Source organism: Dermacentor albipictus, chromosome 7 (genome assembly GCF_038994185.2).
Source record: "Dermacentor albipictus isolate Rhodes 1998 colony chromosome 7, USDA_Dalb.pri_finalv2, whole genome shotgun sequence".
NCBI lineage: Eukaryota > Metazoa > Arthropoda > Arachnida > Ixodida > Ixodidae > Dermacentor > Dermacentor albipictus.
In genome coordinates this window covers 143,102,784-143,127,364 of record NC_091827.1, presented here as the reverse complement: position 1 = coordinate 143,127,364, position 24,581 = coordinate 143,102,784, and the positions used below count along the sequence as shown (strand labels likewise).

The 24,581-nt window shown below is 45.1% G+C and overlaps 1 long non-coding RNA gene across 1 annotated transcript; it reads left to right on the top strand.

Moving 5' to 3' along the window:
* Positions 1-1,074: 1,074 nt before the first annotated feature.
* On the top strand, positions 1,075-1,791 carry LOC139047631 (uncharacterized). Its single transcript, XR_011507274.1, has 2 exons — positions 1,075-1,133; positions 1,198-1,791. It is a non-coding gene; the product is annotated as an uncharacterized lncRNA (long non-coding RNA).
* The last annotated feature ends 22,790 nt before the right edge of the window (positions 1,792-24,581 follow it).

Sequence of the window (24,581 nt, the reverse complement as noted above, 5' to 3'; positions counted from 1 at the left end):
GTCCATGGGACATCCCATTTTGAACGTCCGCTGGCTGTCCATAAATAGGCATGCCCAGGATATACACTAGTGAGTTATATATAAACTAGCATAAATATATTGCCGGAAATTTTAGTTTTTTCATATTATATTTGTTTATTTTTGTTCTCTATCGGACACAGTTCATTCTTTTTTCAAAGCAAAATAAATATATTTCCAACTTGATATAAATTCTGCCCACTTTAACATCGCAGTATTAAAATACGATTTTTTTTTCTATCGGTGGGTCATACAAACAATTTGTAGTTTCCTTTAAAAAAATGCTTGTGGATGACTAGCAGAATATATAAGCGCCCATTTGAAGCCACTTATTCGACCTAGAGCCAAGCACTCAAGTTACCCCTCATTATGAAAAGTTCCTGATCATAAAGTTTTGGTCCTGACCTCCGAACATGTAACTTGGACTTAGGCTATGTAGGTTCAGGTTTATCATTGAAACAGGAAGTAAAACACGTTGTTGGGCTAGTTGGTGCATTGTATTAAGAAAAAACCAGCAAAAAAAAAAAGACGGACACAGGAAACATACACAAGACAGGCCTCTTCCAGCCTCTTTTCTGTCTTCTCGTATGTTTCCTGTGTGCGCCTGTTTTTGGCTGGTTTCTTAAAACAGGAAGTTGTCTGCAGTGTTCAATTGTGCATACAATAATATCATTATAGGTAACAAAAACAAATCTCAAAGGCTACGCTTTTGGTGGCTGCGTGCGTTGAAAGCGATTACGAAAGCTATATTGCGTCAGAGCCGCCATGCATTGACAGTAATCGCAAAGGCTATGTTTTTCTGGCGCGGACAGCTTAGCAGAAACTAAAAACTCGAAAATCAGATACCGAATATTCCCAGAATAAGTGAATATTTCACTGTGTAATAATAGAATATTTTAAAAACCTATTTATGTTTGCGTAGATGCACGTGGAAGTGTTAGAACCTTGGCAAAGCAGAACGCTGCATTCATCCAATCCAATCCAAGCTCTAGCCATCGTCGCCAAGCCATTTTTCATTCTGCGATCATAGAGAAAGGAATGCGATCGTTTTAAGGGCAGCGGAGCAGCGTTTGTCACCTTCCGTGCCTGCTGAAGTCTCCTACTCAGCTACCAAGGTATGACAGCTACATCGATTTCTTTTTTAATTCGTTTGTGTATTGAAATGTGTTTTCTTCACAGGATGCCTAGACTGCGGGAGAAGCCGCACGCGCGAAAACGAGCGTCGCTGGAAACAAAGACGATATTCGAGGACTTCGGATCTCGCACCGGCAGCCAGCAGTCAACAGCTCGAGAATTCGCAAGTCTAGAGCTGTGCAGTGGCGCGTATACCCCGCACGCATGCATTAACATGTGCGGTCGGGCTGTCCCTGCTAACATTTTTACGCCTTGTGATGCTGGTCGCTGCACCGAGGCGACATCGGAAGTTCAGGACGGTGGTTGTGAGACTACGCGCACTAAGGACAATGTGCCTTGCTTCCCTGATGGATATACTCTACATGACGCTTCGGATGGTTCACTTCGCTGTGAAAACGGAACAGGATCCCTTAAGAGAGGTGTACGCACAAGTCAATGCGGGTTTTCTGGTAAGCAGGACCCCGGAGTCTACATTTGCTTTAGCTACCGCGGACTCTTCATCGGCGCCCTTTGATTCTCCTGGCAAACAGCTTCTCCTGGCTAATGCGCTCATGATCAGAGCTGTAGCCGTCAGTAGCGGCAAGATCGCCTGCTGATCTCTACGAAAATAAAAAGCTCCTTTTAAAAAATTGAAGAAAATATTAGTTGTTTTTATCTACAAGTTTGTTTAATATCGTGAGAATATGGTCACTACGGCCACGGCGGGGACATTGTAAACGAGAGTACGCATTCGATGGCCAAGTGAGTTTTAATAATTGTAAGAACGCACTACGCCACGAGAAAGAGCTATTGTTTAAAGAAAGTGAAGAATATATTGATTGTTCTTCACTAATAGTTCGTTTAGCCACGTCAGAATGTGGAGACATTGGGAACGAGAGTACGCATTTGACGGCAAGTTGACTAACGAGAACGCACTACGTCGCGAATAACATTTAAGCTGCAATACCATTAAGCATGTCCGTGTGGCACCCCGCGAATGACATTAAAGTTTAAGGCATTAGCCAGTTAATGTCATTTTTTGTGCCCGTGTCGCAGAGTGCTAGTGAAGTGATGTAGTCAAGATTAATTCCTTCTGGTCATTTCTGTTGCTTTCGCTGCTTAATGCTAATTGATGTATTTTTGCTCTTTCTTTTTATTCCATGCTGCAAACTCAAATGTCAAAGCAGGGTGGGCAATAGGTATTTTTGTTCTGCTGTTCTCTACCTTGTGTTGTGCTATTGAAATTGCAAGTTTTTTTCTTTATCCGTGTATTTATTTGTTCTTTGAACAGTACGCATATATCTGCTTATTGGTCTTTTTATGTATAAGGTGACAATAAACGTTTAATTGTATGTGGAAGTTGGTGTAAGTTCATTTCTCGTTTATTTAAAACAAAAATGCATTCAAGCATTAGACCAATGTAATACATATAATGGTCCGGTGCTTGAATGTGTCCCGGCCACTATTGTCGCTTCAAGGCATGTGTATATCTGGAATATCCCCGGGAAGACACACACACACACACACACACACACACACACACACACACACACACACACACACACACACACACACACACACACACACACACACACACACACATATATATATATATATATATCCTGAACGTCCCCTGAATGTCCATGCTGGATGTCCGCGCCGGACGTACTACGGATGCCAAAGCGATTACCTTTGGATTTCCCAGGGACGTCCCTCGGACGTACGTCGGACATTCATGGATATCCCACGGACATCCCGAATATCCAGAAAGGACGTCCGTCGGACGTCGCCCGGATATCCGTGGTTACTTGGGAGGGGATAGCTCGCGCAAGTCGTCCACCCCCTTCGCCAAGCGCTGGGCTAGTCCTTGCCCTTTCCTGTTCGGGACGTCATTTAGCCCACCTGCTACTACGACAAGGTTGCGAACGTGGGCATTTTCCGTGAGCTTTTCTTTTGCTCGCTCCATGACAGAACCCAGTGTCTGCCCTGGAAATGTCCCTACCACCACTCTTTTGTCGCCTTTCACCCTCTCCACAATTGCTTTTGAGCACCCAGCCATGTTTGAGTCGCCAGCGATAATCACCCTTTCACTCTCTCCTACCTCTCCCTGCTTCCCGGCTTCCTGTGGCTGCAGCGTCGCCTCACTCAGGGCGTGTTGCGCTGCTTCGCTATAGCTACGCCGATTCACCGGCCGCGAGCTGGCGACCGCTTGCTTTGGCTCCCTGCCTCCCACTTCGCCCTCGCTTTGGTGTCCTGACCCGACATTATCCGCTGCCCGAGTCTCAAGAGCGTCAAGCCGCCTTTGCAGTTCGGCGCTCCTTTCTTTCGCCTCCCCAAGCTCGGCCACAGTCCTCACCAACTGCGCGGCCTGGGCCGCCTCCACCTTGACGAAATGTTCAACCTTCGCCTGCAGTGCTACCCGCTTCTCCTGCTCCTCCGTCAGGTTTGCCTTAAGCTCTTCAAACTTAGCCGCCCAATTCCCTTCCAGTTTTTGGACGGCTTCCCTGACGCCCTCGCACGACCTGCACGTGAAGCTAGACCCCACCGCTTCTGCTAAATTCTGGAATTCAGTCTCGTCGAGGAAGCACCAGCGCAGGCACTCGTCGCACTGCACTTGCTCCCCGTCCCCCGCGGCCTTCACGTTTTTCGATTTCATCGCTAGGCCTACGTCCCTAGGCCCAACGATCAAGTTCGCCAAATCACTCACGCAAACCCGACCTCGACCGCTATCCCAAGCAAAAACAAAGAATTATCACTCCCTACTCCATGTAAGAATCCGAAGAGCTAGCTGAAAGAACTACCCCCTAGGCCTAACGGGGGAGCCGCCAGACCTAGACAAAGCCGGTACGTTTCCTACTCCTACCAAAAATTCAAAATTTGCGCCCCTACTCCATGCAAAAGAAAACACTTCAAAACACTAGCTAATAAAGATAAAAGAGTACTTAGCTACGAGCGAAGTCGCTGAAGCCTCGTCCACAGGAGCGTCCGCGACACGACCTACTGACGAACAGGTTATAAAAGCGCCACCTACGGCCGTCGATTGAACGAAAGTGGGCGCAAGCTCCTCCCATAGAATGAGAACAAAGAAAAACTGCGCAAAAAAAGGACAAGGCAGAGAAAGAACCACACGACACAGGCGCAGACTAACAACTGGTTTAATGCTCCAACGCCTCTTTCCTACCAACAACAGAACGCATGCGCACCAACCACAAGAGCATTAAACCGGTTGTTAGTCTGCGCCTGTGTCGTGTGGTTCTTTCTCTGTCTTGTGCTTTTTTTGCGCAGTTTTTCTTTGTTCTCATAATGTCATACCAACTAGCCCCTCACCATACGCTTCTAGACTCCCATAGAAGCCGGATATCTGTGCAGGTCTGGAGTTCCAGTAGGTCGTGACATAGAGTTTCTCACTATAACACCTAGAGGGTAGTCTGGCGCCACCGTCTATGGGAGTTTCTTAAGGGGGCACCGTGCCGTCATGGGAATGACGGTATATGTATAGTGTACTATAGTGTATTCTAGTACACTATAGGTATATGTGTCTGCGAGGCTCGTGTTGGCTGGTGTTGTAAGAGGCTTCGTCTAAAACGTGGATTTGGCTACGCAAATAACGTGTTCTCAAAGTAAAATCTTCATAAAATGATTCCATTCACGCATATTACATCTTTACTCACCCACAATGCATGACCGAGCAAAGAAAAGCAAGAACAGACGACCAACTGTTTCAAAGCGAGCGCGAACCTTGTCGTCTGTTCTCCAACTTTAGCGGCCCGCTGATACTTTTTACTAGGTGTTATAGTGAGAAACTCCATGGTACTTGCCAAGCGCGTCTTCAAGGTGTCTTGTCTCTAGGCCGGCGTTGCGCGTACCCGGTGGTTCGAACGGGTGCGTTGCGTTCACCCAAATAGCCAACTTGTTACTGATTTGGCTTGGCTCCCGTTGGATTTTTAGAAGGCGGTGGTAGTGCGCTTTGGACATTTCTTGAATTTCTTGTGAGCGTCTGTGAAACAAAAGTAACCTTTCTCTATGGTGAAACCTTTACAAGGTGTTTCTGCGTTGTATGTTCGATTTAAGTGGTCTTCGCTGCCGTGGTTAGTTTGTTTGGCTGGTTAGTACATGTGCAAACGGTCTTTTGTGATGTTCTGGAGTTGTGGAAGGTCGTCGCCCCTATTGCAAGTACTTGCGTTGTCGCGACATCATTCGAACACCATACGATCAGAGCAGAAACAAGTGCTGTAACCTACCCCGGTTATTGTGTAGGCGTCAGCTCTCGAAGTATTGGTCAATGCACGGTGGGAGCCCGTTTTTATCTGCGGATGCGTGCTTGCACCAACTCTGCCGAAACTCTGATCATTCGGGACCTATGAAAGCAGTGCTGTGTTGTTTTTGTTCCCTGCTTAGTTCGCCTGTTTACATACTCGCCTGAATGTGTGCTATTGTGATTTGTAAGTTTTCCCCCGTCGGTCTGTACCAGATACCTCGCATTCAGCTGCTTGTCACCTGTGGTCGTTTTATAACTTTGCTGCAGAAATTTGTCCTTAAGTCGAATAAACTTGGGAAGGAAATCGTGAAGCTTTATTCCCGAAAAGCGCTTGTACGTCCATAGAATTTACACTTCAAATGCAACACATATCCTCATTTAAATTTTAGAAGAATTTATAATTTCAGTAAATTGAAATTGCAGATAAACAGAATTCAATAAATTGAAGATTTCCATATGCACACCAAATAAGTTCTGCAAAGTAAAACGGTTTGTTACATTAAAGTTCAATATATGGAGGTCTAATTGTACAAAATTGATGGATATAGGGGTTGATTGGATACAGGGTGTCCATATACACACGCCTGATTCCTTAGTCAGTCGTTACGTGCCGGTCTACTTGGGCAATAAACCAAGCAACAATGTTAATGTTTTCGAACTGTTCATATATCGGGAGCACACCAAGAAGGTGATCTAAAACCTCCAGGCATATGGTGACTTTCTGTTCCAAAAGAAAAAAAAAGTAATAGTAATAATGTGTACAGTGGCATAGCAGAGTAAACAAACAAAAAAGCTGTCTTTTTAAGACAATGCTACATTTTTTTCTTTCCTAATTACAGCAGCCGTGCAAGGTGTTCTAGATCAGTTACAAAATTTGAAAATTCATTGTGATGGGCCGGTCTGTTTACCTTAGTGTTATAATGGCCTCATATTCTCGCGAAGTTAATCATATTACTCCTGTATCCTTACTACATTGAACTCCTGAAATGTTTTATCCCGGCCACTGCTCCTCATCCACCATGCTGCTTCTGCTTAATAGTTCTCAAGGCAATTATATTGCCCTCCTCTCCCTATTATTCAGGCAGAGAAACAGATCCACATGGCCATCACAAACTAATTTTCACTTGCACATATGCCCTGACGTTCAAAACATTGCAGTTGAGCTGGAAGCTAGAATCAAGCTAGAAGCTAAAGGGAAGCTAGAATTAGCACTAATGAAATGTGTAGGTTGTTAGCAAAAGTGCCCACAGTGTGTGAGGCCACAGTTTAGGCCACAAAACTTTTGAGAAAAATTGTACAAATTTTGCAGTTGATCTTGTTGTTTTAATAATGCTGCTCTTGCTTTAGTTATCCTTTTTTTTAGTCACCATATGTGTTAAGTGTCACAGCATTTGATATTATAGCATTGGCATATATCAGTGGGGTGGGGAGTCCTCATCTGGATAGTTCATTTCTAATGCATACACATTGCATGGCTAGTTCGCGTTGCCAACACCTACTGTATTACTTTGCAATTAAAAACTTCGCAATTGTTTTTCGCACAAAAATAAAACAAGCAGTCTAAAAATGTTCCTTTGTATCATGCAACATAGCGCTCCTCTCACCTAAAGCTGTATGTTCTCGAGACACAAGTTAACAGCTACATGTTAGCTGCAAAACCTCTTAAATTTGCAACAATATCGAATATATTGAGACAAAAAAGCTATCTCGGTGAACATATTGCTGCAGATGCTGACCAGCACATGAGTAGTGCTTCTTTTATTACAAACATTTAATCACATTGCAGAGAGTGTGTACCACTTAAATCACAATCATTTTATTGAGATATTTTTGTGTCATTTGCATGTGGCAGAAGCAGGAAATAGTAAGCTGACTCTGCCTTAAAGCAAACATATGCATGAGAGAGCGCTTAAAGCATTACTTGTTCAAACCGAGGCTTTGGTGTCTAGATTTCACGACGAAGAGAGTAAAATGTGAGGTCTCCCTGTATTCTGAAACCATCTATGACTGGAAGCTTCATTCCACTGAGATGAGCGCAGTGCCACCCCTTGACTGAAGACGACGCTGTGTTTCACAGTAATTGACATGAAGTTTAATCAAAGCTAAGCAACCGCCGTGTCAAGGAGTGGGGCTGCTGTGCATTTGAATCCAGGTGGAGGGTTGAGTGGAGAATACAGGAGTTAGTCATCTTTACCTATCCTCGCGCCTCTTAAGAGATTTCCTACAACATTTAAGCTCAGCCTTTCTGTTTTCTTACAGCATGGTTATTGCCGGTGGTACAAAACATTCCATTGTACAGTTTCTATAATTCTTTGGGAAAACATCCATCACCTCACTAAACAGGAATAGGCTCAATAGGTTCACTGGTATCATCTATAGTGTTTCCATCCGAGACCTATTGCTATTACAAGGCATTGCAGACATTCAGTGACGTAGCCAGAAATTCATTTCAGGGAAGGATTCTCCACTGGCCACTACTACTCCCCCATCACCTCTCTCTCTAGCACTATATAAATGTGTGGAGAGTTTTACGTCACACCAAGACAAACTCCTAGCACTCCCCGGACAGGAATGCTTTAGCAATGAGGATGCACATTTTTACGTTGCCAAAACTTTGCTTAACTTCTGACAAAAGTTTTTCATTGCTAAGGCATGCAGCCACTACGCCTAAAATTATGCTATCATCCTTGTACTGTTTTTAAAAATGACTATATTAAAAATAACATTTTGTTTACAAATTGATGTATTTATATGATGTATATTATGATCTTGTTGGTACATTACTTAGGAAAGCAAGCTGTGCTAAAAACATGACAGCGCTCTGTCTTGTGTCTTCTTGTTTGCAGCCCAGGCTTGTTGCAGCCCAAGTAACAGTGGAGGTCAGCGTTATTTTCTTACCAGATTTGCTAGTGAGTGGTTCAGCCATGGCTGTGTATGGAAGAGAGCGGGCACTATTTTGCAAGTCGCCTATTACTTAATTGCAGGCATTATGGGCATGCTTCCCTGACACCTGCCTATTCTAAAGACTGCAGAGCAGCAAGCACAGCACATGCTATGACAGGGTAGGTGAATCTCGGCTAAGGAAACTGGCCACGGCTATCTGGTGTTGAGCGATCTAGCAGTGATGAGACAATCCCCCTATGTTCTATAATTTTTCACTTCATTCTTGATGCCCTTAATGCACGTCACCACCCTAGCCCCCTTACCGTATCATCCTCCCCACTCCCTAGAGCTCTCTGAAACTCTTTTCAGCTAATCACTGTCCCACTTTTCGACATTCACGGGGTTGTTGAATAACACAGCATTCTATAACATTCCTATATTTATGTTTCTGTGTGGACATCGAAGCCATTCACCTAGCTCCCCTAGTTTGTTGTGGCGGCTTCTTAGCTCCCCTGGTCCAGCACCGCATCCTTGATATAGATTGCTTCGTGCAAATCAGCATTCTGTAGGCCTTTCTTTCTTGTCCCGTTTTCTCTCCATTTTTTCATTCTTAGCAGTCTGTACAAACTAGCTTGAGAGCAAGCTCTTCTGAAGTTTATTAGCATAATGAAAGTCAGAGTCAATGGAAAGTAAAAGAAGAAAAAAAAGGTGGGAGGAGTGTTTTTTATGAGTTTTCTAAAACAAGCAAGTTGTAATATAAGTAAGTTGTGTAATAGCAAGCACCAAGTATGAAAGAATAAAAACGCAATTGCACTTCTCGTCTGACGAAATTTACTGTGCTTTTACAGAAATGAAAATCATTGAAAAGGAAGTAAGTGTTTACGTTGAGATACGAGCACGTAATCTGTAAGCCTCGTAAGCTTATGATAGTGGGCGGCCTAGAGTGTGGTGTCACACTAGGCGAAGTGGTTGTTGCCGGTGTCCATTTCTCTAGAGATGGGCTGAGAGAAATGAGAGTATTGTATCCTGAATCATTCACCTCAGAATCATCAGTCAGGTCTGACTCTCCATTCGACATGCTGGCTGAGGTCTGTGATGGTTCGTAAACACTATCGTTGTCACTGATTTCACTGTCCACTGCTGAACATCTGACACTGAAGCACTTGACTCATCCGCTGGTGATGGCGAAGTTGCTGGTGCATTCTTCTGGCCCAAAACTAAGTTTATTTGTTTCCTCTGCATTGTGCTTTTTTTTTGCATCCGTAATGGGCATGAGGATCTATCTATTAGACACGCTGAAAAGTTTGGGAGTAGCAAGAAAAATGCAGGTACTTATTCCAATGGCACGTATTTCAAAAACTGCTGCGGAAGTTTGCAAGAAACCCAACTGAGAAATGCGCCGCCACTCCACTCTCCGAAACAAACATGCCACCCCATGTCCATTAATGAAATAAAAATATATATTAGTTGCAATTTCAAACCTCAGATGGCAACACAAGAGCGAGAATTCTTGCGTGTGGGTCACTGGTGAGTCACGCCACACACAGCATAAAAACGTTTTCATTGAGTGCATCGTGGATTGCCAGTGGGTCATAGCATTTAACATCAGACAAGTAGTCTACTGGCCATCTATAACCTCACACAACAAAAATCGTACCTCTGAGTTCAAGTGTCATAATGTTATCGCAGCAGCAAGCAGATGAATGCCCGTAACTTTGCTGCTGCATAGGAGCACAGGCTGTGCTGTGATGGCACTCAGAGTGACACGTGACTTAGATTCAAGGCAGCATCAGTTATTTGTTGAATCTGTTGCTTCAGTGGACTAATTAAAGTTTAGAGAAATAATGAAAAATACAACCCGAATGTCTGGGTGCTTTTGTTTCACTTCGCACTGTAGCAAGAGAAATGAATTTCCGTTTCGTCTCCTTTTTCCGACGTTTGCACGCGCGCAGAGAACGAAACTATACGTCATTGTCTACTGTGTTCCAGCATTGCGATCATGCATGCTCTTTTATGCTCTCGCGTTTGCCTCAGTGCTAGGGCACTGACTTATACCGCTAATCACGTATTCTCGTGTAGAGCGCGCATTATCGTCCGCTACAGGAAACGAGACAAGCGCAACAGCTCGCGCAACACCGTCACCGGAAGTGTGCCGGTGACGGTGAAGAAAAGAAGGCGGCAGGGTATACCCGCCGCGCGACCCCTCGGCTCCGGTTTGGGAGAACGCAGTGAAGGAAATTTGCTTACACAGGAGGAACGGGGAATGTCGAGAGAGTGTTTATATAGGCGGCGACGCTCGCCTCCTGAAATCATGTGTCCGCGGCACTTCAATCATTCTCTATCTGCTGTTAATGAACCAATTTGAAAAATGCTTGCGGTAGAACACTTCTTAGAAGGCACGTAACAACTTTCAGCGTATAACCAAAATTTGTTATGTAGCCTGTGAGGGGTCCTTGAAAACAAACTCGGTAAAAATCGGGTGTACCGCGGGATGTTGCTGCGTCGGCTGCGTCGAGCGTCACAGCCCTCTACACAAGCATTGATGTGAAGCCTGTGGCAGAAATAGAGTTTTATTAAATCAAAGGACTGCGATCAAGGCAGAAAGTTGGGCTAGTTGGTGTGTCATCATTATTCAAAAGACTAGCGCAAAAAGCAGGGACAAAGACAGAGGGGACGGCAGGACGAGCGCTAATCGCTCGTCCTGTCGTTAGCGCTCGTCCTGTCGTCCTCTCTGTCTTTGTCCCTGCTTTTTGCGCTAGTCTTTTGAATAATAATAACAAAGGACTGCATAGAGCGCGCTCTCGTGTTGTGCTACGTGATTTAAATCATTCGTTTCCTGCCTGCACAAATGTTTGCATCTCGAGTTGATTTCAAGCGCACCGTATAATAACGTGCAGGTCCGTCGTGCTTCGCAGCACGATACACAAGCACTGCCGTAAAGCTAGTGGCAAAAGTACGATGTCATGAAACCAGATCAATGCATATACCACGCTCTTTTGGTGCGCTGCGTGAATGGAAACATTGCTTGCCTGCCTGCACAAACGTTTGCATCTCGAGTTAATATCAAACAAACCATATAATATGTGCAGTTTTGTCAAGCGCTTCACCGCACTGCATGCAAGCATTGCCGTAAAGCCTGCAGGGTTTCATGAAGTCAAATGAATGCGCAAAACTCGCACTTGTGGTGTACAAGGTAAACAAAGAATTCGTTGCCATGTCTCCGCAGTAGTTGGTCACGTTGATTTGTGTGAGCATATAGGTTCATGCGCCCCATCTATATCTGTGATGAGAAAATAAGCAAGAATATGTGTTGATGCATATGCTTTTTATTACAAGGTGTAGGAGCAGTACATCTTACTGCATGAGTAAACCACTCATGGAAACAGTACGTTCCTTGAACATTGTAGCTATTTAGTAGCCTAGGAAGCGCGCTATATTGGAAGTTGCAATTTTTTTCTGTTCGCAAAATTCAGTAACTCAATGCTTGCTAAAAGCAAAAAAATTATAAATTTCGCAATGATATGTGTGCTGCGTCAGTAAGTTATGTAGGCAGCACATAATTAGGCTAAACCAGAGGAATATCTGCAGCTATAGGGATTTATACAAATGTACAGAGTATTTAAAAAAAATTGTTTTCTCAAATGTTTTCAGTGTGGAGTAAGGAGTTGCATATGCGTCCAGCGCTGATTTCCAGCGCTTAATTTTTGTTGAACCTTGATGTAACAAAGACGTAACACTCAGCACTCTATTTTGTTACATCATTTCTTTTTAACAATGGAACACTGCATTCTACCATACGTGCCGCTCATGCACCCCAAAATTTTGGCCCCTCTAAGGAAGTCACTGTTCTCTAAGTTTTGTCCGAAACTTAGATATCGCTACTTCCAACACTCATGAAACCAGCAGCCACGTCGGCTTGCCGCCTTTACACCGGCCGCAAATTACTTTTTAAAAATGTGGCACGCGCGGGCCGTGTGTATGCACTCTGCTGCGCACGGACAGCCATATGCACAGGCTCGGCCGGGCAAGAGGCGTCGCGCGCTCTCCGACCCTAGCGCGCGCTTGATCACGGGACGTGGACAGCGCGCATAAAGCTGCCATCCTTCTCGGCTCACCCTCGCACCCTTTCATTCGCAACATGTGGGATGCAACGGGGCACTATAATTTTTGTCACACTTGGACTTTAAACCAAACATCAGGGCGATGGCAAAAATTCGCTTAGGGTGTCCAAAAATTGCTATCGCAATAATACACTATGGAGAAAGGTATTATGTAAATTATATGTGGATGGGTCGAAACCCCCTAATTTCCCAAACACCCACCCATCCACTGGCACGCTGCACACATGGATCCCGCACGGCACGCTGCATCATTAAGGCGTATCATTCTTCTCTATAGAGCTCGATGATCATTTCTGCAGTAGTCACTTGGCGAGAAGCTTAATTTCCAACCTATGCGCAAGTGTCGTACCTGAATTTCGAAAGTACACGGACCATATATATGCTGGCAAAATAATCGGAACTGACTATTTAGACTCGCCAAAATTATACTTAGCTGCTCACTTGAACTCATAAGAATATACTACTCAGCCGAGCTCACTCGGGCTCAAACTCGCCAAAATACTGCTCAGCTGGGCTCACTCAAACTCATGGGATGATCTGAGGGAGTGGACTCATCAGTGAGTTTGCCAGCGTATGATGTGTGCTGAACCACAAACCTGGCTTTCTTGAATAAAAACAGTTGGTCGCTGCAGCATATGGGTGCACACAAGTGTAATTCAGAGAGCGCGGCATTGTAAAGGCTGCCACAGTTACCATGCCATGCTGCAGCTCATTTCAATCATGTCAAATGCAATACCCCTGCCAGCTTTTAGTCATTCGATCAAATGTGATTGCTATTTATCTCATCACAACACCTCATTTTCCTGCCTAAAGCTTTGGGTGAATTTTCCTTGGCATCCATTTTGTTACTCTAACAGGTTACCAGTTATCCGTTGCCTATACGAAATTTGAAGTTGTGCACATGTCATGTGGACTCCATGCCAAACTCGTAGTACTGCATGCGTTTTTGCAGTTAGGTCTAGAGTTACAGAATCGCATGTGGGAGTTACTTTAGTTAGCAACTGTAGCTTTGGAACAAACATGTGCATGAGAGAGTGCTTAAGTGTTACCTGTCAAGACAGGGAGCACCAAGGCAACTTGTGCAGTAAAGGCATGGGTAGTACGAGCCCACAGATTTTACTAAGTGTGGCTGAGGTGATGCGTCTAGACTTCACAATGAAGAGAGCCAAATAAAAGGTTGCCTATCCATCATACCTATTCTGGAGCCTTTTCTTGAGCTTTTCTAAAACATTAAGCTCAGCGTGTACACTTTATCACAGCATAATTATTACATGTGATATAAAACGTTGTATTGTGCAGTTTCTCCAACTCTTCGTGAAGGCATCTATCCATAGATTAAACAGGAATAGGCTCAATGTTGACATATCTCCACAGTAGCATTCATCACAGACATTATTTAAGTGAACGCCAAAAGTGAAGCTTTTCGTTAACATTGGCTAAAATTGTATTTTTATATAGCAAAGTGATCATGCATAAATCTGAATGTCATGACAGAACACTTCGTTTCTCACGGACTTTAGTTTACAATTGTTTTCAAGATCAGGAAAATTGTGCAGTGTGCTAGTTGGTTCAACATACTTAACACTGTTGTCCGGAGTGACGAAGGGACAGGACTTGAGCGAGAAAACAACAGACACCTGAGCACAAACTATCAACTAGTGATTATCACAAGACAATGATTCTGCTGAAAAGTAGGAACCAAAGGAAAATACAAGTCGTGGAAGCATACAACCTCAAGGTGGACCCACAGGGCTCATGTGTCAGCCCGCCGTCTATTGCACTCAGCAATAAAGAGATTAGCATAATCGCTGACAATAGAGGGTGTAGGTAGACCGGGAAGAGGACTCCTGTGCATGTGTGTAGGCTTTATGTACGCTTCACTTGCAGAAAAATAAACCAGTTCATAGTTTGCGCTCAGGTGTCATGTGTTGTTTTCTCGCTCAAATCCCGACCCTTCATCGCTCTGCGCAACAGTGTTAAGTGTTCAGGTTGTTCACTATGTGATATAGGAAGGGTAAAATTGATGGGAAATCCCAATATTCTCGGGCATATCGCGAAAAATATGGCCCAAGTCAAGTGTCATTTTAGGCTTCACTGTCCCCTTATATAGGGAAAATAGTAATAGTTTGAATTCTATGGACGCTGGTTGCTTTTTCTGACTTAACCTAGGCAGTGCTCCACTCTCAGTTGAAAGGAACAGGTAAACAGGAGGACTTGCCACATAAGCAGGAGGTAGCACTCCAGACTTAAGCTTAATATACTGCGTGCTTCCACAGCCCTAGGGGGCTAGTCTGTAAGTGTTGACTAAGTGGACTGACCATTCCAGTACACGCTGAATGAATAGAGCACGAGAGCCCACGGTGACGATTGCCGCTTGCTCTACCAGCTTAGAGCTCTACCTAATCAGTGTGTGCTGAAACAGTCCACTTAGTGGATCCTTACAGAATCCTTCCCTAGACTGATGTTTGTGTTGGTAGGTTGCAAGTATTGCACTTTCTTTCCTTTCATGTGAGCAGTTCCCACATATGGATGCAATTTAACATATTGTATTCATATTGCCTTTGGTCTATACATATCTAATTCATGCTTATAACCAGGCCTACCAGCTCTTGTCCTGCATATTTATATAGCCTTCTCATTGGAGAATGGAGTCATTCTCCATTATACCCTCAAGCACTTGAAGTAGACGCTGCAATAACCCCAAATGAGGGGGGACAGTAACGCAAAAACCTTATTGGACTTGTAGTGCTGCTGAAGGATGCACACATACCATTTATGCTAAAATCCTCAGCAGACATTCCAAAGTTTGTACGAGTTCGACTTTAGCTGGCTAAACTGAATGATTCATATTGAAGGCAATTCTTGCAACATTTGGTCAAACTGAATGAAACTGGACAGCACAATTAGCTGTGTTCATCTACCAAGGTTGACGACTGGGCGTGTTGGTATAGCATATTGGAGGTTGGAATGCGCAACAGTTGACGATACACACAGAAGAGACACACACCACAGAGCGCTACTTGCAACTATCGTTTTATTCCCTTGTCAGTGGAATAAATACAGGAAGATACTCAGGGGGGAGGGCGGTAGTGATAAAACAAACAAACAAACAAAAAACTAAAATAGTTTTGACAAATATTGCCATTTACCAATGCCAAGCCGGCTTTGTCATGCGATCGTTTTTGCTGCACTCATCACAAAAAACCCCCGGATACGAAATTTCCGATTAGCGCTGGAGGAAATCTAATTCCTTTGCACTAAGGGAAACTGAGGGCGTGCTCACGCACGCGGGAGATAATCGAAGCTGCTGAGATTGCGCGTTTGGGTAGTATGTAGTATGTTTAGGCGTTTTATTAAAACACTTCCTTGCATGCCATTTCATGTGGAATATCTTTTCTGGTCACAAATTGGTGCAGCGAATCAATTTGCATGATCGACTCCGGGTCTGTGGGACCGTTCACTCGCACTTGATGCTGAGTCTTTTACATGTATCCTTAAACTGCAGATATGCACATCAGATCCCTGCGAGCATTTTCGAAATTCAATTATTTTAGACAACAGACACATATGCAATACTGACATAATCCCGAATACCACTAAGCAGCTGGGACACATTTTTGTTGACCATACTCGCAGGTAAAATAAGTGCATCATGTGGACAGCTCCAGCTCATTTTCCTTAAATCAGTGTGTACAAGGGGCATGCAAAAATAATTTTTTTCTCGCGCACCGATTATTTTGCTGTATAAGCAAGAGAACCCACCACGTTAGTGTAACGTATCTTACTTGTACATCACACTAATAGGTGCTTTAATTTACCAAGTGAGATGAGTTACTCTTATGGCTCATTCAGTCATATCACACTGCAAGCTGCATTCATCAATCTTCACTTGGATTTTGCAAATGTTTAATGAAACATGTTTCCCTTTTATGCAGATATGCAATGGCAAGCCCTTCCGTTGTGTTCCAAAGGTAAAATTTAAGCTCTAAATTAAACAAGACATTTCTAGTCAGAAACAAGCAAAAATGGTGAATGCAGAGTATCAGAAGCCCAAGGTACAGAATAAGGAAAGAGTCGTATTTGAAAATGCAAGACTCATTAGTGGAGGTCAAGCAAGTCAATATAGGTAGAATACTCTGCAAAATTATGCGAGTGAGGGTATGTCAAACAATGGGTCAGGAAATGCGTTGTTTTTCTGCAAAAGAAAAGCTGATTGCCATTACATAAGTCACTTTAGCATCATGAGACTGCTACTTGATAAATTCAGAAATAAACCAAAAAACAAGACATGCAAAAATAAAAAAACAATTGAATGATGCTCTCTCTACACTGGGATAAATAAAAACAAACACATCACATCTTATGTGGACATATCAAACGCCTTGTGAAACACTAAAGGAAAAATTCAGTTTCGAGCTATGGCACTTGCCGCATAGATGTGGGGGGCCTTGCACTAATAGTGATAGTTACCACTGCATTTAGAAATTGAAAGCATTCGTGCAGACAAGGATGATTCTTTATATTTTTGGCTACCACTTCAAATGCCTCCGCCAATTGTTACAACGCTGCACGCAGCCATACTAAGGATCTCGCAGCAACACCTGCAGGTAAAAAGCAGAAGCAGTCAAAGTGCTGGTGTGTACTGGACACTGTTTGAAAACTTTTAGGCAAGAAGAGTGCAAGAAGCAGGCATAACTGCATTTATTTCCATAATTACCCATTTGAATGGCCTATCCTTTTGCTTAGACAATGCCTACGCCTAGCCACAGCAGCTCCCTCATACAGACTCCGCAAGCCAAGAGACCGTGGAGGCAAATTCAGGTAAGAGGCAAGAAGCAATAGCACTGGCATCGACATTCATCTACTTTCTTTCTTTTTCTTTTGTTTAGGCCGCCAGCACACCACGAACAGCCACCTTGACTGCGGGTGTCACCCTAGTCGCCAAGGAAACATTTGAGGAAAAGCGACAGGCAATGTGAAGAGCCACTTCTCCATGTAAACGATACTCTTTCTCTCGGATGACTCCTACGCCTCGCCACGCCAGCACACTTGTGCACAAAGATGCCGCGGAGGCACGTGCAGGTCAGAGGCAAGAAGCAGTGACACTGGTGTTGACATTCACACAATTTCTTTTTATTACACTGAGGCAGCCAGCACACTTCGAACAGCCACCTTGACTGCGGGTGTGTCAGTAGATTCCTGTTGTGCATATGCTTATAATAAACTTCAGTAAACTTGAACTTGATAATAAACTTGAAGGCAAATGGGACATTGATGCATTGTATTTTTGGACATTTATTGTACACATACAATATACGTTATACTTTGATGTGCTACAGAGCGTATTTTGAAGCTTCCCCCTATATTTTGCACCTTTAATTACGTATGTGTTGTGTGGCCCTTAGTGCAGTTCATGTTGTAGCAGCTGCTTTGTCTGAGTATCGCACATTGGCTTAAGCTCATGATATCCACATACTTCTCTCACATATACAAAATAAAGTTCTATGGTCCTCAGTGTTACAACAAAAAATGAAAGTAAACAATCCGATATCGTGGAATTGTGTTTACTACAGTGATTCCTACGACAGTTACTGACAAGTTGACAACTTGAACTGGTCAATCGGTCCATAGCCTCCTCTGTTTTTCAAAAATAAAGGAGGCTGTGATCCGTCATGGCAAGGAATTGTATGTACACATAAAAAAAGGGGGTATGTGTGTGTGCTTGTAGTGGGGGGTATAGGATTAGGGCGGTACGCAAAAATGTACCAACACCGTCCTCTTGACCCATTCCGTTAAGGTGTAACAAAGCGTATTATGCATAAAGTTCATACAACCAACTCTGATATTACTACAGACGCCAGGCGACGCGAGCTACATTTGTCATGACGCATTCGCGGCTGCACCGGATGCCCTCCATATTATTCTCGTTAATCGTGCTCACTGCACCGAGGCAAAAGAAAGATCATGGGCGCAGGTGCCTCGACCTTGCGAGGCACTGCTGTGCGTGCCAGGGGAGCTCTCCGTGCGAACACTCCCTGGCACACACCTGCCTCGGCGGCCCCAACGTACGTACCGTTCTGCTTCGAGCTTTGATCCCCCCACTGTCCCTTGGGTGCCCTGGAGTTCCTGCGGCGCCTGCTTTATTATAATATCAGGTGCTCTCCTGACACTTCCGTTTGTCGGTTACATGTGCCCTGCAGCTGGACCAGTACTTATAATAATAAAAAAAAAACGATCTATCGTCGCGACGATAGATCGCGAAAGCGCCTTTGGCAACATACCGCGCCCGTGCGAACAGTGGCGTAGCTAGGTCGTCTGGCACCCGGGGCCCATAGGTCTTCTGTCACCCCCCCCGGGTGTAGCCGGCGGAAAGGGTGTCTTCAGGCGTATATGACCCCCCCCCCCTGGCCCCTTGCACCCGGGGCCCACGGCCCCCCGGCCCCCCCTGTTGCTACGCCACTGCGTGCGAATAGAATTACGGAACGCCAACGAGGAATCTGACCACAGCTTCGAGCTCGTAACCTCGTCGAGTGACACTCCTGCAACAGGCGTGACCGCTGAAAACCGCATACCGCCGGAAACTTCAACAGGATCATCCCTCGGTTGCATAACTGCCACCTGTACGGCCAACATGGACCACACCCACACCGTCCCGCAACATAGAATGAAAAACCGACTTATAAAGCCCAAACACACGGCTGCACGCACACATCACGACGCTACAAGCGAGACCACAGAACACGATAGCCTCGCACCAGGCACGTACCCAGGGGGGGGGCCCGGGGGGGCCCGGGCCCCCCCCGAAATCAAGTGGCATACCCCCCCCCCCCCCCCTCCCCACCCACGCCACCACTCCTCACACATTCCTAAAGCGCCGCCAGATCAATGTTGAGACTTCGCAGCTGTTCATCGGTCAGCATTATGCTGCCTTTTTCACTCCTTTTAGATGGCGGTAGTTATCGCCATCTCTTGTCATGTGAAGGACAGTTTTCTCGTAGATTCCGCACCCGCGCGATTAACTCGAGATGCGTTCAGTTGTCACCATCTATTCAACCGTCACGCGCATAGCTGTTGCTTTTGTTAGTTCAACCTTCTTTGTTTAGGCTGATCCTGGGACCAGGAGAGGGATGCGGCTGTTACTCAGCTGGTCTGTACTCTCATAGAACGAGTTGCGGCCGGAGAAAACGCCAATTGCGTTTAACTTATCTCTTTGCTTCATTGTTTCCTTGAGTTACGGCTCGCCGCGACGCTGGCAGATGCCCGGAATCATATACACGTGATATGGGTTAGATAAGGTGGGAAATAAAATAATGTAAAGAGCGTCCATCATGGAACCCTGCAATAACCCTTCAACCCATAAGCAAGATGACTGTCGCCCGTTACCTCGTCTGTTTTTCCCTAACTGTATAGCACTGTTCGTGCAAAATTGGCAACTGGAAACAAAAATCGCAAGGAGTTGAGAAATTAAGCGATCTACTAAGGGAGAGAGCCAAGGTAACAACCAAACTGCAAGCAAAAGCCAATAATAAAAAGGTAACCGTTGTTTATGAGAATATTTATGGATCAACATCTTTTTATTTAAAAAGGAAGTAGAGAAAACGCCACCGGAAGTGGAGAACAATTACTTGTCTTGAATGACGCTTCCACAGTTATCGGTCGAACCGCCTCACGTAGCCACTTCTCTGCTGTACTTATGTGGGTGTTTTTCTAACCTTTCGCAGTGAGCGCAGTACGTCTAGAATCGCAGAGTCCTGCGCTCTACGCGGTTGTATGGGACTGGCGGCCACACAGCGTTACGCAATTCGCGGAACTGTCAAAACTGATCAACAAGGCGAAAATAACTGATATTCGAAACTATAACATGAGAAAGACTGAAAAAGCCGCAAAAAATGAACGCAGCCTGAAATCAGTAAAAAAGAAACCTGGCATAGGACAAACCATGATGTATGCACTAAAAGATAAGAAGGATAATATCATCAGCAATCTTGAAGATATAGTAAAAGCAGCGGAAAATTTCTAAGCTGACCTGTATACAGTACCCAGAGGAGTCACGATAGTTCACTTAGAAACAGTAATGAACAGGATACAGAAACTCTCCTATAACTAGCGATGAGGTCAGAAGGGCCCTGCAAGACATGAAACGATGAAGAGCGGGAGGATAAGGTGGAATAACAGTCGATTTAATCAAAGATGGAGGAGACATAATGCTTGGAAAACTGGCGGCTCGTTATACGAAGTGTCTATCGACTGCAAGGGTCCCAGAAAACTGGAAGAATGCAGACATTATACTAATCCACAAAAAAAGAAGACGTTAAAGAATTGAACAATTATAGGACCATTAGCTTGCTCCCAGTATTACATAAAATGTTTACCAAAATAAGCTCCAATAGAATAAGGTTAACACTGTATTTTGTCAACCAAGGGAACAGGCTGGCTTCAGGAAGAGATACTTTACAATGGATCACATCCATGTCATCAATCAGATTATCGCGAAATCTGCAGAGTACAATTAGCCTCTCTATGTGGCTTATATAGATTACGAAAAAGCATTTGATTCAGTAGAGATACCAGCAATCGTAGAGGCACTACGTAATCAAGGAGTACAGAACGCTTACGTAAAAAGCTTGGAAAATATTGCTACATGCGTGAGGTATTTGTTTGTTTGAACGAGGCGCGTAGGCGCCATCACTCCAGAAAAGAGGAGGAAGAACGAACAGGGCTCGCGCTGTGAATCTAACCGGTCAGCGCATCAACCATTGTTGTAAATATAATCTGTAAATAGTTTCTCGTCTTACTGACTCGTCTTTCGCGTTAGAATATCTACAGAGGTTCTACAGCTACCTTAATTCTACAAAAGAAAAGCAGGGAGATACGTAAGAAAGGGGTCAGACAGGGAGACACAATTTCTCCAAAGCTATTTTCTGCATGCTTAGAAGAATTCAAGCTATTAAACTGGGAACGCTTAGGAGTAAAGATCGACGGCAAATATCTCAGCAACCTTCGGTTTGCCGATGACATTGTTCTATTCAACAACAATCCAGACGAGTTACAACAAATGATTGGAGACCTTAACAAAGAGAGTGTAAGAGTGGGGTTGAATATTATTATGCAGACGATGAAGATAATGATAAATAGCGGGGCAAAGGAACAAGAGATCAGGATGGCCAGTCGGCCACTAGAGACTGTGAAGGAGTACGTTTACCTAGGTCAATTAATCAGAGGGAACCCTGATTATGAGAAGGAAATTCACAGAAGAATAAAAATAGGTTGGATCGCATACGGCAGACATTGCCAGCTCCTCACTGGAAGCTTACCATTATTATTGAAAAGTAAGGTGTACAATCAGTACATTTTGCCAGTGCAATATGTCCAGTGCCAATGAATTTGCCAGTGCATTTCCCAGTGCATTTTGCCAGTGCATATGGGGCAGAGACTTGAGAGCAAGTTAAGGACCACGCAAAGAGCGAACGAACGAAGATTGCTAGGCATAACGCTAAGAGAGAAAGAGAGTGGTTTGGATCAGAGAGCAAACGGGTATAGACGATATTCTAATTGACATCAAGACGAAAAAATGTAGCTGGGCAGGTCATGTAATGCGCCGGTTAGATAACCGTTGGACCATTAGTGTTACAGAATAGGTATCAAGAGAAGGGAAACGCAATCGAGGATGACAAAACACTAGGTGGAGCGATGAAATTAGAAAATTCGCGGGCGCTAGTTTGAATCGGTTGGCGCAGAACAGGGGTAATTGGAGATCGCAGGGAGAGGCCTTCGTCCTGCAGTGGGCATAAAACAGGCTGATGATGATGATGATGATGTTGTTGTTGATGATGATGATGGTGACGACGACGACGACGATGATGATGATGATGATGATGATGGCGGAGGTGGTGGGCCCCCCCCGAAAAAAAATTCTGGGTACGTGCCTGCCTCGCACCCAGACTATGGGCACATTCACACCGGCGACTTGTGTGTAAGCTAAGCTTGAAACAATAAATTAGTGATCTGTATGCGCTTTATATATAAAACACATGTTTGAATAATGAATGTACGCCTGCCGGAACAGTTTATTTTTATTTTTGAAGTAACAATAGTGCCCAGAATATTGACATCAGCGCTCGCGCGTCATCTGTCTGCAAGATCGCTTTGCAAACACCTGCACAACAATGCTGTATCATATCAAAAAATGTTGTACCATTTCATTTTCTGGTACATTATTGCACAGCCAACTATGTAAGAATTAGGTGTGCAAAGTATCACTGAAAGAATCTGTGTTCGAAATATTTATTTACTGTCACGTAGTAGTGACGGTAAATAAATAGTGCAGACTCAATTGCAACGATAGCGGCGAGCAATGTCGGCAATCGTCGAAAATCTCATCTGCGGGTCAAGCGCGTCGGTTTGCATACATCAGTCGTCGAAAGTTACAGCCTATTCGCACGCCTTTCAGAAACTACTACACAATTCGTGTCGCGCATGGAATCAGATTAACAAGTTTCGTCGACAACACACAGAACCATCGATAAAAATTGGAAGACGCTTAAGCTTCGCCTTCAAGAGTGGAACGCGATAGCGTTGTCGCACCCCGTTCGCACCGCCTACTGAAACGCGCTACGCCAGCCAAACGTCGCGATCGGCACAGATAACCGGGCCCCGACGCGCCATGAAGGCGGAAACGATCATGGGGCGAGTGGCGCGCCACGTGTCGGGGCAGCGCCGTACATTGCGAGGAGGGGGTCTTCTGTTTATGCCGCAAGATGGCTCTGCGTGTGCGCAGAGTGCAGAAGAAATTTAGTGGAAACGTACTTCGCTACTCGTGAAACTGCGACTTCTGTAAGTTACATGGTCATAATTACCGATATACTCCGCAGTATAACTTTCTACTGCACGTTTCTAAGGCAACACTGCATTCACTAGAGGCGATTTTGTCCCGTTTTGAAGGAACGAACTCGTGGCTGAGTGGTAGCGTCTCCGTCTCACACTCCGGAGACCCTGGTTCGATTCCCACCAGCCCATCTTGCAAGATGTTTTTTATTTATGAAGTGCCTTCTGGGATTTATTGCTCACGGCCAACGCCGCGGACGCCGACACCGATGTCGACGACACCGGGTTTTCTGCGACACGAGCTCCTTAACGCTGTCGCGTTAACATTCGCTAGCCCATGTAGCCCATGGCGCATCTAGCCCATGGGGCTCTTGCATTGCCCAGGGGGCGCTGCGAAAAAGGTGCTAAAAAGCGCCCTCTATTCTAAAATGGGTCGTACCAAGCTCGGTCGTCTGCTTCGGAAGGCACGTTTACAATATGGACCCGCCACTTTCGGTTGTGTTGTAGCACGGCCTGCAGCGAATATCGAGCGCCGAAGATTTTTTTCAGGGGTGGCACGCTGCGTAAAGGCAAGAAATTATGCAGTGCCAAATACGTGTACGCCATTCAAGAATTAGGCGGCGAAGTTTTAGCACGGTGTCAATCGCAAGTGAAGCGAGTCGCGTACGAAGTGGAATACAGGTAAGGTTTGCGCGCTAGCTGCTAGGTTCAGGCGCAAAAACGCGAGAAAATGCGTGCTATAAATGAATTCACAGCAGCGATAAGCAGACGTCATGTGTACGGAACTGCTCGAGCACACGACGGTACGCGCCGCGATGTACGAACTGCTCGAGCGCACGATCGTATGCGCCGCGACGGCAGCGGTCTTTCGACATGCCGCGAAACGGCGCGGGCCTCCTGCAATCTTTGTTGACTGCATGCCGCTAAACAAGTAGTTATGCCTGCGTTGTAGTAGCGGCCATCTGTCCCTTTTAGTAACTGGTAATAACTGATGCAATCAGGGGCGTAGCAACAGGGGGGGGGCCGTGGGCCCCGGGTGCAAGGGGCCAGTGAGGGGGGGGGGGGGGGGTGTCATATACGTCTGAAGGCACCCCTCTTTCCGCCCGCTACACCCGGAGAGGGGGGTGACAGAAGACCTATGGGCCCCGGGTGCCAGACGACCTAGCTACGCCACTGGATGCAATGCATATGAGCTCGCAAGTAGTACGTGCGAATCGTGCTGCAGCGCGAGCTCGTGCGCTGCTCGCTTGATGTAGCTTTTAATGACAGCGCTCGAACATCGATGTGCTGCAATCAATACTGCCTTGCTGCGCTGCCTCAACGTGCTGGCTTGAGATCAAGGATGAGCGCATTCAACTCTCTTA